The sequence below is a fragment of the Primulina eburnea genome, chromosome 17, assembly GCF_022965805.1.
Source record: "Primulina eburnea isolate SZY01 chromosome 17, ASM2296580v1, whole genome shotgun sequence".
Classification (NCBI taxonomy): Eukaryota; Viridiplantae; Streptophyta; class Magnoliopsida; order Lamiales; family Gesneriaceae; genus Primulina; species Primulina eburnea.
This window is the reverse complement of record NC_133117.1, coordinates 23,851,456-23,867,530: the sequence shown is the minus strand read 5'-3', so window position 1 is coordinate 23,867,530 and position 16,075 is coordinate 23,851,456.

Genomic DNA, 16,075 nt, shown 5'->3' with positions numbered 1-16,075 from the left:
ATAATCCGGATCGGTTTCTCAACATAACTCAATGTCTCATCCAGCTCGGTCTCGTCTTGTTGAATCACATGAGAATCATCAGGGAGATATTTCCGCAGCATCGATACATGAAAGACATCATGTATTCCAGATAATGAAGGCGGTAATGCAAGTCGATAGGCACGATCTCCTATCTTTTCGAGAATCTCATAAGGACCAATGTATCTTGGAGACAATTTCCCTTTCTTGCCAAATCTGACAACACCTTTGAAAGGAGAAATCTTCAGGAATACTCGGTCTCCTACCTCAAATACCAACGGTCGTCGTCTGAGGTTGGCATATTTGGCTTGTCGGTCTTGAGCTGCCTTAATTTTCTTTTGAATCAATTTCACATTTTCCGTCATATCTCTGATCATATCATGTCCAGTCTCAGGAACTTCAGAGATATCATCCCAATATAATGGGGATCTGCATTTCTTTCCATACAACGCTTCAAATGGGGCATCTCAATACTCGTCTGATAGCTGTTGTTGTACGAAAATTCGCAAAGTGGCAATGCATCTTGCCAGTTAGTGCTAAAATCCAGCACTATAGCTCTCAGCATATCTTCCAATGTCTGGATCGTACGCTCTGACTGTCCGTCAGTCTGTGGATGATATGCGGTACTCAAATGTAATTTCGTACCAAGAGCTTGCTGCAAACTCTGCCAGAAGTGCGAAGTGAACCGAGGATCACGGTCTGAAACAATCGACTTCGGCACTCCGTGCAGTTTAATCACTTCTCGAACATAAATATCGGCCATCTGATCATATCTATACGTCATTTTGTATGGAATAAAACATGCAGATTTGGTCAATCGATCAATCACGACCCAAATCGTATCACAATCTCTGGAGGATCTCGGTAACTGTGTCACAAAATCCATGGAAATGTGATCCCATTTCCATTCAGGAATGGACAAACTCTGCAACAATCCTCCTGGTTTCTTTCTTTCAGCTTTCACCTGTTGGCAATTCAGACACTTGGCTACAAATTTAGTCACGTCCGATTTCGTTTGTTTCCACCAATACTGTGCCTTTAAATCATTGTACATTTTTCTGCCACCAGGATGAATGCTAAATCGGCTGTTGTGTGCCTCTGTCAGTATCCGCTGTCTCAATTCTGAAACATTCGGCTTAATTTTCAAAATTAGCTTTGGTTCAGCTTGAGTAGTATATAATCTCAGAGGCTGACAATCTGTTTCAAAAGACAATCCAGACAAACAGCAGTCTTCTATCAAATTCGAGACACCTATCGTCGATAAGGATAGTGCACATACCTTTCGACTCAGCGCATCTGCTGCTGCGTTGGATTTCTCTGGATAATATTTGATCTCACAATCAAAGTCTTTCAGTAAATCCAGCCATCTCTGATGTCTCATATTCAGCTCTGATTGCGAAAACAGATATTTCAAGCTCTTGTGATCAGAATATATTTCGAATTTCTCACCGTAGAGGTAATGTCGCCATATCTTCAAAGCAAAGACTATGGCTGCCAATTCAAGATCATGAATTGGGTAAAGAGTTTCATGGGGTTTCAGCTGTCTTGAGGCATAAGCAATCACATGCCCCCGCTGCATCAAAACACAACCCAATCCTCGGTGAGAGGCATCGCAATAAACGACAAAGTCACCAGTACCTGAAGGAATCGTCAACACAGGCGCACTGGTTAATCTCTTCTTCAATTCCAGAAAACTGGATTCACAGTCTTCTGACCAAACTAACGGAGCATTCTTCTGAGTTAACTGCGTAATTGGTTTGGCAATACTCGAAAAATCTTTAATGAATCGGCGATAATATCCTTCCAAACCCATAAAACTGCAAATCTCTGGCACAGATATAGGTCTCGGCCAACTAATCACGGCTTCAACCTTAATGGGATCAACTGATATCCCATCTCCGGATATAATATGTCCCAGAAATACCACCTGTATCAACCAGAACTCGCATTTCGACAGTTTCGCATATAATTTCTCCGCCCTCAAAATTCCCAACACAGTCCTCAGATGATTAGCATGTTCAATCATATTCTTTGAATAAATCAATATATTATCAATGAATATGATAACAAAATCATCCAAATATTTCTGAAAAACGCAGTTCATCAATCCCATAAATACCGCCGGTGCATTCGTCAAACCAAATGGCATGACAATAAATTCATAGTGTCCATACCTGGTTCTGAATGCTGTCTTAGAGATATCAGAGTCCCTGACTCTCAGTTGATGGTATCCAGATCTCAGATCGATCTTGGAATATACAGATGAACCCTGCAACTGATCAAATAAATCATCAATACGAGGCAAGGGATATTTATTCTTTACCGTTGCCTTGTTCAGTTGCCGGTAATCGATACAAAGTCTCATGGACCCATATTTCTTCCTCACGAACAGTACTGGAGCACCCCAAGGAGATACAATCGGTCTGATATACCCCTTGGCCAGTAAATCCTCCAACTGTTCTTTCAACTCTTTCAACTCGATCGGTGCCATCCTGTATGGAGCCCTAGAAATTGGAACCGTACCTGGCATTAACTCAATGCTGAAGTCTATCTCTCGAATCGGAGGCAATCCAGGAATCTCATCTGGAAAGACATTAGCAAATTCGCACACCACTGGCAAATCTGCCAATGATGGGCTCGATTTCAGTAAATCAACTGAATATACCAAGAATCCATCCGCTCCCTTCTGCAATAATCGAGTCATATTCATTGCAGATATAAAAGGAATTCTAGCACGAGAATCCTTACCATAAAATTTCCACTCCTCAGCCATTTCAGGTCTGAATCGAACTATCTTGTAGAAGCAATCGACTGTAGCTCAGTACTTGGTCAACATATCGATACCGACAATACAATCAAAATCAGATAAACCAAGCACAATACAGTCTAACTCAATCGTATGCACATCGTACTGCAATATACACGATTTAACAGATTTTACTGATATCAAACCTGTTCCTAACGGAGACATGACAGATACTACAGTGGCTAATGACTCAACAGGCAATGTGTGCATTAATGCAAATCTCTCCGAAATAAAGGTATTAGATGCACCAGTATCAATCAATACATATGCAGGATAACCAGAAATAAAACAGTTACCTGCCACAACATCATCAGGTGCATCATGTGCCTGCTCCTCTGTCAAAGCAAAAACTCTGGCCTGCTGTCTCGGAGGCTGGCTCACTGTCTGGCCCCCTCCTGGCCTCTGCTGTGACTGGGAAGACAGTGCTGGCTGAAAAGTATGCACGGCAGATGGTCGTCTACCTGCCTGAGCTACTGATCCCAATGATTCAGCTGCCTGTGATCCCTGGGCACTCCTCTGGGGACACACTCGGGCAAAGTGTCCCTGCTGTCTACAAATACGACAGCTGCCAACCACTCCTCGGCACTGCTCTGTGGAATGCCTCCCTCCACAAGCGCTACAGTACGGTCCTGTATAACTCTGGCCCTGACTAATCTGTCTCGAGCCGCTCGAACTCGACGAGCTAGTTCCTGATTTCTTGAATTGCTTCCCTCTAGCCTTCAAGAATTCTTCTTCCTGCTATTGCTACTGCCACCTTCAAATCAAGGAGATGGTTGTTGTTGTCCGATACTGGATGCACAAACGAAGCCTCTCTCTGTCGCATCAGACCTGCTTCGGCTCCCTTGGCTCTATTCAAGGCATCGGTGAAATTGTTTGGCCTCCCGGTATTCACCAAGGTAAAGATTTCAGGATTCAGGCCATTTATGAACTGGTCCGCAACGGCCTCATCATGTTCAGCTACGTGGAGAGCAAATCGGAGCAATGTAGAGAACTTAGCCACATAGTCCTCCATGTTTAACTGGCCCTGTCTCAAGTTCGCAAACTCAGCTCCCTTGTCCTTCCTATAAGATACTGGAAAGAACCGTAGATAAAATTCAGACTTAAACACATTCCAGGTAATGGCCGTACCTCGTTGTTCCAATGCCCGTTTCGTCGTGATCCACCAGTGTTTAGCCACATCATGGAGTTGGTGTCCTATCAGTTTCACCCTCTTTTCCTCCGTATATTCCAAAGATTCGAACATCTCTTCAATATCGTCCAACCAACTTTCACATTCCACGGAATTCTCCGTACCTTTCAAAGTCGGTGGATGAAATGGCTGAAACCTTTTCAACAGTTTCTCCATTGGTGTAGGAGTCACATCCATGGGAGGATTCGATGTACTCCCTTGTTCTGGTATTCTTCTCGGAGGCATATCTGAAATCAAAAGGATTAGCAACCCCAAACCAAAGTTCTATTTCAGTCCTCCTCCGATCATCTTACTGCTGATCCAGAATCGCCTCTGATTCATTCTTAATAATACATGTTTTCAATTCAAATAAATAGATAAACATACATTATAAAGCAGTAAATCATGCTAGCAATCAAAACAGGAAAGAAAACACATTCTACCCCGCTCACTAGCTCCTATCCCAATCTCAAGGATCTATCGCTCTGATACAGCCTGTTGTGGGGACCCGGACGCTAATCAAGTTCTTAATCATCATTGGGAATAATTAATCAATTATAAAACAGGTTCTAAATTTTTTTTTAAAATGCGGAACGTAGTGAAATCAAACTCATATACATATCAGTATAAAATACAATACAAGTCCTGTACTGCATGCATTCAACTAAACTAAGGTTTAACAACTAATGTCAAGTGTTCCAACCCTATTATACATCATAATCCAAGTCTGGAGCCTCCACTCTAATTACGATCTTTCCTCATCTCCTGGACCCTGATCCTGTCCCACCTGTTGTCATGTACACATACAGACAAGACCACAGCCGGATAACTCCGGTGAGAATAAATCCCAGTATAAATCAACGAAACATGCAATCATATAAACAAATAGAAAGCATGTAATCAGGTAACAGTAATATATATCAAAATCTGAAACATAATTACAATTCTACAATTCAGACTAGACTTCATCCTAGTCTAGGGATCCCGGTTCCCAAATGTGGTGTTCCTATATCGAATTCCGTAATAGAGGAACTGTGATCCTATTATTCGATATAACCAAATATGATGTTCCTATATCGAATTCCGTAATAGAAGAATTCCAAATCTATTTACTCGATATAACCAACATCCGGTGTCCTGAACTAACCGTCATGGACTGTAGCTCTATCGCTAATATCCTTATCTTGAGACATCGTGCAATGCGCCCGTGGCGATCCCGCCACTATCAGGCACTTCCGTCCCAAGATTTCTATACTATCTTGTGACATCGTGCAATGTTCCCGTGGCGATCCCACCACTATCAGAAACTTCTGTCACAAGATTACTCATCTACTACCTGTTATCTATAATTCAAGAGAACAAGTACATCTATCAAATCAATGCAAATATTAATGCAATAAAGTAAAGTATGTGATTTAGGGAAACTCAAGTCTAAACCGACTCAAGTCGATCTCCCAATACCACATTGAATTATACCTTTCTTTCGTCGGTTTCTAGCTCAGTCGAAGTCCTGAACTCACAGTCTGTCTAGCAATGACAATATCAATAATCTCATGTCAATATACCTTTCAAATCAATAACAATCTGATCAATCTTGATTTAATTCAAAATCAACGACATAACGGTACAATTTCAATATCCCCGTCAATACAAAATCCTCAAATCACAGTTACAATCCATAACCCACATCCAATACAATCCGTAATCCAATCACAATTCAAATCTGTCTGGTATAAATCAATATACCCTAAAAATTCATAACAATTCCATAATCAGTCCGTTTCTCAGTCTGACTTCGATTCTATGATGTCTAATATATCAAGAACAACATATATGAGTTCCATTCAATTCTGGCAATATCATAATTTCAAAACATGTCAAAACGTAATAACACTTACGTCCAGTTGTAGCCTACGTCGAAAGGAACTCAATACCGAAGTCGGATTCAAAATCAGACGGGCGGATTTCTCGTAGAAGGCATAAGGTTTTTCAGAAACTTCCCTCTTCGTTCTCTGATTTCTGCTGAATGATTTCGTAGGATTTTCAGTTAATATATATCAATGCATGCATGTCATGAGGTGTCACAATTTTCGCAAAACACGTATCACCGCGGGTGCGGTAGCTTCAAGACCGCGGGTGCGCTCATGCTTCGGCAGCACTTTCATTTTCTGAAATTCGACGACCGCGAGTGCGGTCCTGCACCGCGGGTGCGGTCGTGTTTCTTACCGCGGGTGCGGTGAGGCTACTGGAATTTGCCCCAACTTTCTGTCCATGCACCGCGGGTGCGGTGTCTTCCTGAGCGCGGGTGCGGTATTGCTTCGGCAACACATTCTGAAATTCAAAATAATTGGCCGCACATTATCTTAAATCGTGTCTCCGTTGGCCCTTTCATAATCACGTTAAATTATAAGTCAATAATCTTTGATTGACAGTGATTAATTTTCGGGCATTACAATTTTGCATTCTACTTGACCATTCCAAAAAACTACAAATCGACAAAAACCGCTCAAAACAGTATATCTCATTCTATATGTAAACAAGTTATTTTTTTTAAAAAAAATCTAATCGACTACATATGGCAATTCAATTTGAATTGTCTAAAAAAAAAAAAAACTGAAAACCACATTGTGATCACCCTATTTGATGCTTTCAATTTTATTTTATTTTGGGGAAAATAAGTTCAATAATTAAACTACATTTAATGTTGGTACCATAATTGGTCAAATTTCATGTTTAATTAATGTAATGCAATAGCTTCTTTCTCCAACCCTAGCATCAAAATAGCGTGAAATGTTATTTTGATGCTGGGGTTTCTCCAACGGAGCTGCGCTATTTTGAAAAATATTGCAGCTCCATTTCTCTTTGCGCCAAATTTGGCGTAGAGGAGTTTTCTTTTCTAATTTTTTTTTTAATTATAAATATTTATAATAAAAAAAAAAGAGTGGATTGAGCTCTTCTAGATTTAAAAAAATGAAGAGCTCGACCCACTCAGCTTAAAATTTTAAAAAAAACTGAAGATGGATTGAGAAGAGCTTGACCCATTCAGCTTAAAAAAATGAAGAGTGAAGAGCTCGACCCACTCACTCGTATAATATAGATTTCAATAATAGAATCATTTTAATAATATTTTCGCAATTATTAATAAAATAATATTATATATATTAAATATAACATATAATTATAATGATATCACTAAATAAAAAATACACATTTAATAACTAATAAGAAAAAAATTAAATAAAAAAAATATTCTGAAAACATTTTTTTTTAGAGTAAGATTTGAATTAGGCGAGTTGGAGAAGAATATTGTATTTGATGCCGAATGCACTATTTTAAAATAGAGTATTTTAAAATAGAGTTTTTTTTGAAATAGAATTTTGGGTTGAAGATGGCCGTACAATTTTCAACAATAATATATATCAGCAAGTTAGCAATATCTAGCACAACGTTAGAGTGCATGTTACCAATATATAGCACTATGTTAGCACTCCGTTAAAAAATTAGTCAACGCGCCTGTTAGCTATATATAGCACTCAGTTAGCACTCCACTTAAAAACAACAATAAAAGAAACATAGTTATTACAACACTAAAATCAAAAATTGACGAACAATGAAAGAAAAATGTTATTTCGACACTAAATTTCTTTATGAAAAGCGGTTTTAATTACTCTCTAGATCGCGCAATGTCACTTCCATGTTGGCTATATCTTTGGCGAGTTCGAAAGCTAGCAAGAGAGGAACGTCTGTTGCTGGATTTTGTTCTTATTGTTCATGAATCTAACAACCATGAGCTTTGGGATTTTCTCTTTAAGGTGGTCTTGGTGATATTCTGCCACTCGTTGAGCAAAATATCTTCTGAATTCCTTTCATTTTACCATGCACCTAAAACGAAGACTCCTCCGGGTATAAAACAATGTGCAATTGAATAGGAGCTTTTGTGGATCGATATTAAAACAAGAGTAAGTCTCTTGTGAAACGATTTCACGAATCTTTATCTGTGAGACGGGTCAACTCTATCGATATTTCTAATAAAAAGTAATACTCTTAGCATAAAAAATAATATTTTTTCATGGATGACCCAAATAAAAGATATGTCTCACAAAATACGACCCGTGAGACTGTCTCACACAAGTTTTTGTCTTAAAACAAATCAAATAAAGCAAATTCATATTACATTATTTAAATTAGGCATTAATATCTTAATTTTTTTCATTTAAATAATATATATAATTGAAACTCAACACCATATTATATACTAATTAATTTTTAATTAATTTGGTGGAATCTAATTGAAAATTACAATCATATCCTCATATATACAATATTAACAATATTAAAGAGAGTAGTGTAACTAATATATTTGTAATAAATCTATAATTACCGTATATTATATGTTTATAATAATTTTTAAATTGCTCAATATTCTTTTATCTTAATAAAATTCTGAAAACTTAATTCAGCATTTCAGTTTTGAAAATACATGAAAATTAATTCGCATAAAAAGGTTATGTATTAAAAAAAATCATGTAGATGCACGCATCGCATGCAAGGACTTAAAATATTGTATGACATATTTGGGGAACAAAAGTGTTTTAGAATGAAAATGTTAGGAATGAAAATATTTTTCCTTGTTTTATTCAATATTTTACATTAATGAGTAGCTAATTAAACTTGTTTAATAATATGTAGTAGGATCTTGGTTCAGAACCACTCTATATAATCTCTTACATATTGCTTAATCTTTCCACCCATAACGATGTTAAGACGAAATTTATATCTAAATTTGGTAATCTCAAACTTAAACGATCTAACTAGTGTTTATATTAAGCAGATTTTTTAAACTGAACTAAATAAGACTACAAAAAGTGATCAACATATGATGTTACAAGCTAAATTAAATAAACAGATCGAGCTGCTCAAATATTTTTGATAGATTTTCTTCATCAGCATGACATGAAACAAGCTATTCTGACAGAACAGCTCAGATCAACTGAAAGATCAGTCTGTCAACATTCTCTGAAGACAGCCAATATATCTCCCAGCTTTTAATAAAGTTGTCAGCAAGGACAAAGTAAAGAATATATGATGGTTGCCCTTTCAGCTAATGTCCAATGCATTTTAATTGGCCGATACTATATTTGATAAAACAACAAGGATACGTGACAATATCCGCATAAGTGCAGGCTACCCACACATCTGTGAGTGCTGTATATATTTATTAATGATAAGGACTAATTCCTATAAATAACGAAAGCATCAAGACTGAAGAGATATCTCGAAACAACTACTACTTTATCAATCTTCTTCACGATTCAAATAGCACATCACTCCTCAATAGATTCATCTTTAAGCTGTTTTTGCATAAATTAAATTTCTCATCAGGTCAGTTAAGAATCAATATTATGTAATTTGTATTATCATTTATCTTTTACACTCGAGCGTTGTTGTATTGTAAGAATTGGTTGTAACTGTCAGAAGCATGATTCTGAACAAATCGAGTTGAAGTAAAGAGTACTAGGAGCTTCAGCTCATTAAGGTTGTGGAACCAAGGTGAAGTGAATTTATAAAAGTTGTATGAATCAAATATTCTAGTGATATCTTTCTTGAAATAGTAAAAGAGGTGACATAGAAGCTTAGCCTTCGAACTTCCATAAACAAATTCTTGTCTCTTTATATATTGTTACTTGTGTTGTTAAATTATTGCCTATGTTGATAAGTCAACTGACGTAAATTGAGTGTTGTCACTCATATATGATACTCACTAAGTAATTTGAACAGTTTCCGCACTTAAAACTTGTTTCTAATAGCTCAAACCTCTCAGTCTGATTCGATTATTTATTTGAGCAGTTACCACAGCTTAAGTCTAACATTATTAGTCATAGTTTGCATAACAGTTCATCACCGGCTTCTAAATTGTTATATTTGATCATAAAAAGTTGAGCCTTTTATTAAGGGGGTCGAAGTTTTCTTAATATAAAAGTTTTCAAATATAGATATATTATTTTGACGTTTACACGGGAAATCATATTAATTACAAAGCGTATATATGTAAGAATTTTGCATTCTAGTTTGTCAATTACCGAAAAACCAAAAAACCGACAAAAACAGTTCAAAACTGTAATTTTGATTTAACATGTAAAAAGGTTTTTTTAAAAAAAAAAACAGGCCAACCGAACTCATATAACATTTCGGTTTGAATTCTTTTAAAAAAACTGGAAAACGGCATCATGGTAACCTGTAATCAGGGACGGAGCCACCCCAAAGGCTGGGGTGGGGGGCTCCAGCCCAGGCTAGATTTTTGGGCTTATTAAAAAATATGGATGGATTAGCGACGGTTTACTAAATACGTCACTAAATTTTTTGAATTTATTAAAAATTTTAGCCCATAGCCCACACTAAAAAAAACGGATGGATTAGCGACGGTTTTAATAAATCCATCGCTAAAATTACGACGGTTTAGTTATAACCGTCGCTATATAGCAACGGTTGCGTACAAACCATCGCCGAGCTCGGCGACGGTTTAATAAAAACCGTCGCCGATCGGTGTTTGGAAGAGCCGTCGCTATTCAGCCCAGTCTCAACTTATTTCCTGGCTACGTCCCTGCCTGTAATTAGTACTTTCATTTTTAGTATTATAAAAAAAGGTTTATACTATAAAAAAAAGTTATGAATATGCACGCATCACGTGCAAGGACTAAAAGTATTGTATTGAAATGTTTAGGGACTAAAATATTTTTTTCCATGTTTTATACATTAATGTTTAACAGATAAAAACTTGTGTGAGACGGTCCCAGGGGTTATATTTTGTGAGACAGATCTCTTATTTGGATAATCTATCAAAAAAATTACTTTTTATGCTAAGAGTATTACTTTTTCTTGTGAATATCGGTAGGATTGACCCGTCTCACATATAAAGGTTCGTGAGACCATCTCACAAAAGACCTATTCTATTTGACATCAGTGAGCAACTAATTAAACTTATTTAATTATATAATAGTGGGGTCTTGTTTTAGAACCATTATTTACAAAGTTTAATGATGCCCCCAAGGGAGCCCGGGCCCGGGTAAAACCTCTGACCCGGAAGGTTCTTGAACTCGGGCGAGATAAGAGCAGGGAAGAGATACCAAGTTACGATTAAATTCAGGGAGCTGGTGTGAAAGAATGATCCCGGATCTTCAGACGCCCAGCGAGTTGTGCATTCAATTATCAGAAGAATTCCCAATGAACCACTTCCCGGGTCCAAAAATATCTCAGAGGCACCCGGGTGGGAAATACCCGGGAAAGAAACTCAGTCTCTCCCTGATCACCACGTCTTCCGGAAATCTCGGAACCCATTCTCCCACGTTCCATGACCAGGTCAACTCTTGATATGTGGCCCACTACTTTGCAGCGTGGCCCATGACCCCGAATCATGGCCACCACCCGAACTTTGCGGGCAGGTCACCTATCTGATTCACGCATAAATACCTCCGTAGGTATTCCTGAAAGGGGGGGTCTTCTTTCTTTTCTTTCTCGCAAGCACAAGCATTATTTTTCTTTCCAAGTTTTCCTTGGCGTGCATTTCTGACTTGAGCGTCGGAGGGGATACGTCGGAACAACTTCCGGCGCCCCCTAACGTTCTGTGATTTCAGGATTGCTACTCAGGTCATCCCAGGCGTTATCTCTCAGGTGGCAGGGAACTCAATCATCTCGGACCACTTGCAATTCGCAGTAAAAGATACTCACTCGTACCTATATTCAAACACCTGACTTGGCAAATTGTACACCCGGCTACTACCCAATTTGCCCGGTCCACATCATTTATGTATCCGCTTCATCTTACCACCCAAGCATGGAGTTAGACATTTATTAAGGGAGGCAATTTTTCCTTGAAAAATAACTAATTCTTAAATAAATTTAATATAGATATATCAGTTTAACATTTACTTGGGAAATAATATTAATTATATAAGCATATATGTAAAATAATTTTGCATTCTAGTTTATCATTCACTAAAAAACCACAAACCGAGGGAAACCGCCAATAATCAATCATGTCAGCACGATAACTTATCAATATCTTTTTGTGAAAATTACTTTTTTTCTTATATTTTTGTTTCTCTGCGATTTTTGTTTTCTGTCTTATCAAATTTCAATTTTAGTTAACTATCTTTGTTTCTTCGACAATTTTAGTCTTTTTTCCAACTTGGCGCAGACATAAAACAAATGTAGGGCTGATGTAGTGCTTGTTGGAAAATCGATTTTTTCGTGTCCAAAACACAGCAGAGTTTAATTTTTTTTTTTACGTTCAAACAACGTCTTTGGACGCTTGTATGGTTTAAACAAATAAAGCATTCATAGTGTGTTTATAAATATACATTTAGTGAATTAATCAGTACTTGGCACCAACTATTCTGAGATTGACGGAAATATCTCTTGTAGTATTCTCTACGAACGATCTTCTTGAAATCTTCTTTCTCTAATCAAGTTCACGACTAGAATATTTGTTCTTCCTCTAAATTGCAGAGTAAAATTTAGATGAATTTTTATCATTCGAGGTCAAAAACCAAAATGTGACTCAAACCCTAAAGTTTTGATGGTCGCCGAAAATTTTGGAGAGAATGAGAGGGGGATTTTCAAAAATGCATTGGAGGCTAAGGTTTGTGACCTTCGTACTAAATATTAAATCTTTAACCTAGTTTCCTTAATTATATGCTTTGGGTACCTTAATAAATATTAATGATCTTAGTTAATTAATTAGACTAATCCAACTAGTTTAAATAATTAATATATTAAAGTGCATTAAGAACTTTAGTTATTTAGCATGTTGGATAATTATACATATTTCCCACTATATTTAATTTAATCTTTAATAAACTCAACCTTTGAGTTTAATATTTTAAACTCTCAATTTTCACAAATTCAACTCCTTGAATTTATTATCTCTGAATTTTAATTATTATAAATTAAATCCTTGAATTTATTATCTCATAATTTTATATAAATTCATCTCCTTGAATGTAGGAACAAATGAACCAGTGCTTGTGGGATCTTCAATAGTTCAGAGATACAGTTAGCTTTAGATTCACAACTCTTTGTGATTTAGGAAATTTTCCTATATTCGGACTTACCCTAATTTGTCTCATTCCATGCACCAATATTTGGTCATGAGAATGTGATAAAGCATTTTCTGATTAAATCCATCGAATCATGATAAAAGCGTCTAGTAGTAACGCCTCATGATTCTCTAGGTATCACTGATAGCGCCTGCAAGAACTAATTGGTTATGATTAACGTATAGTACGGTCACTTCATCTCATATATCCTGATCGAATCTGTAATAATTGGTTTATAGCTAGGGTTGACCGTATGTGAGCGCTGAATTCCCGACTACAATGCACTCACTCTTACACATGTCGCAATAGCACTCAATCTCTCCACCTTGTGACCTTCGCGGAGTCGGTAAACGAGTCAAAGCACAATCATAGTATGTAGAGCCTTAGTGTTGTCCCGAATCGTAATGACTAATAATGTATAAGCACAACTACAGACTTTTTCTCTCGATGAATGATAACCATTTGGAAAATTCGATAAAAGGGTTGTTTGGTAAAATCACCATATGATTACTCATCTGCATGATTAGACATCTTTATGCACTTACCATGAAACACGTTAAACAACATCACATATGCTAGTCTCAAGCTTAAGCGTCTTTTATCCTTGTTTTTAGGCGGCTGAATCGACTAAGAACATGTTTAGAATATACATTGTTTATAAATGAATTTCAAGATTGAATTACAATTCATTTGTATTAAAGTATAATCAAGGTCTTTATATATGTTGATTGATGTGTATAAAGATAAAGTAAAATGAATGATATGTAAATTATATTAAAATAAAGAATCTTAATTACAACTCAGTCAATAAATTTCCTAGTCAATTGTTGGCTTATAAGACATCTACTTTAATAGTGCTGATGTGTATAGTATCACATCAGCTCTCTCAATGAAAAATGATTAAATTTGAAAAAAAAATACATAGCTAAAACTGAAATTTGATAATATAGATGATCAAAATCACAAAGTAACAAAAATATAGAACCAAAAATATAGTTTTCTCTATTTTTTAACTGTATAGGTCAAGAAATAAAATGCATATGCAAGTGTTGTTGATTTTGGGCATTGGACCTCATGTAGACGGTTTAAAATATTAATTCACGCAAGTCTAGTAAAAATTAGTTTATATGAATTTATATACATTACTGATGTGAATAAAGTGATTTTTACTGATCACCACATTCATATATTCCTTCTCTATATGGAATTGTTGTCCTTGAAGGTGCACATTTTGGCTTGCCCTATTTCTATTTTTCGTGAACACTTTCAAGAGAATCTATGTAATCATATATTAATTATAATTAAATGCCTTACTTTAAGGTATGTTGATTTAAAGTAAGGGTTTTTTTTCCTTATCTTGAATTTTGTGTTTATTTCATGAAGAAATCTTTTAGAATTTTTGGGGATATAACTGTAATTATAAATGTTTAAATATTGTCGATTAAATAAGTCATAAACTGATGTTATCTAATTTATAATTACAGAATCAGTTTAAGGGCTTAATTGTCATAATATTATTATCTGGATGTCATATAAGATATTTCTAGTTTGTTGAGGGAGAAAAATTAGAATAATCAAAATTGCTCAATTATAAAAACATTGTTATTGTCCTTCCAAATTTTGCAGAACGTCATTCTCAGTTTTGTATCTCATCAACAAAACTCTCTAGTTGGGAAGGAAACTTCAAAATTGAATATCATCACCAAAAATCAACTGTAAATCATAGATTCTGGTATGCTTCTGCAATTTTAATTATTATTTGTGTGATTTCATTATAATTGAATAGAATTTATGGAACTCAATTGTTTTCTTCATTATCACCATGATTATATTTTTTGAAAGAAAGTATCCGAACCAAAAGAACAAAGCATTGGATATGTTATTGTTGAAAATTTTGATTTTTCATAACTATCGTTATATCTTGACCATTGACTCCAATTTTTACTTATAATGCTAACATTAGAGATCAAGTTCGAACAACGTATTTGCAAAACGGTCACGTCAACCTTTACTCTATGAGTTAAGTAATACGTCCAGCTACAAGAGTTATTCTTACTCACATGCTTGAGGTCACATGTGTGGGTGTCTCTAGAAGCATGTAGAAGAGTCTAACAAACTAACATAATTCATTCTCTCATTGGTTAATTTGTTAAGCTAGTTTTTTCTCTCCTACACTTGTATTTAAACCCATGTAATTACCTATTACTGTACAGTGAAATATACACAAAATTCTTCATCGTGTTCTGATATTTTTAGATTTCTATCTTGGTATCAGAGCCTTTAATGGCGGAAGCCACTTCTCACATAGAATCCAGTGTCTATACCATCCCCAATCCTACCCTCAATCCTCTGTTAGTAAACCCAGCAAATCAAATTAATGCCGTAAAATTGAATGACGATAACTTTCTTCTCTGGCAATTACAAATCCTCTCAGGAATTAGAGGATTGGGTCTTGAGTATCTGCTTAATGAAGATACGCCCATCCCACCGCGAATGCTTGATGCCGGAGAATCAACTCTCACAGTGAATCCAATGTTTGTCACGTGGAGCAGGCAAGATCAATTACTTTTTTCCTTCCTATTAGCATCAATAGCGGAAGGTGTCCAAAGCCAGATGATCGGCTGTAATACTACTGCCCAACTTTGGTTGCGAGTCACTCGATTGTTTGCCTCCAGATCGAAGGCTCGGGTTATGCAATTTAAACTTCAGCTGCAAACATTCAAGAAGGGTGGCCAAACCATGAAGGACTACTTGAGCAAAATGAAGACCAATGTTGACATGCTTGCAGCATGCGGTCATCCTATCTCTGAGGAAGATCACGTTCTCTATATTCTTGGAGGTGTCGGGATTGAATATGAATCAGTTGTTGTTCATATTACCTCGAGATCTGAATTTTTGTCTGCTGCCTTTGCTAGTGCGCTTATTCTTGCTCATGAAGGACGTATTGATTCCTACAATATCACTACGGATAATCCGATCCCTCCTGCC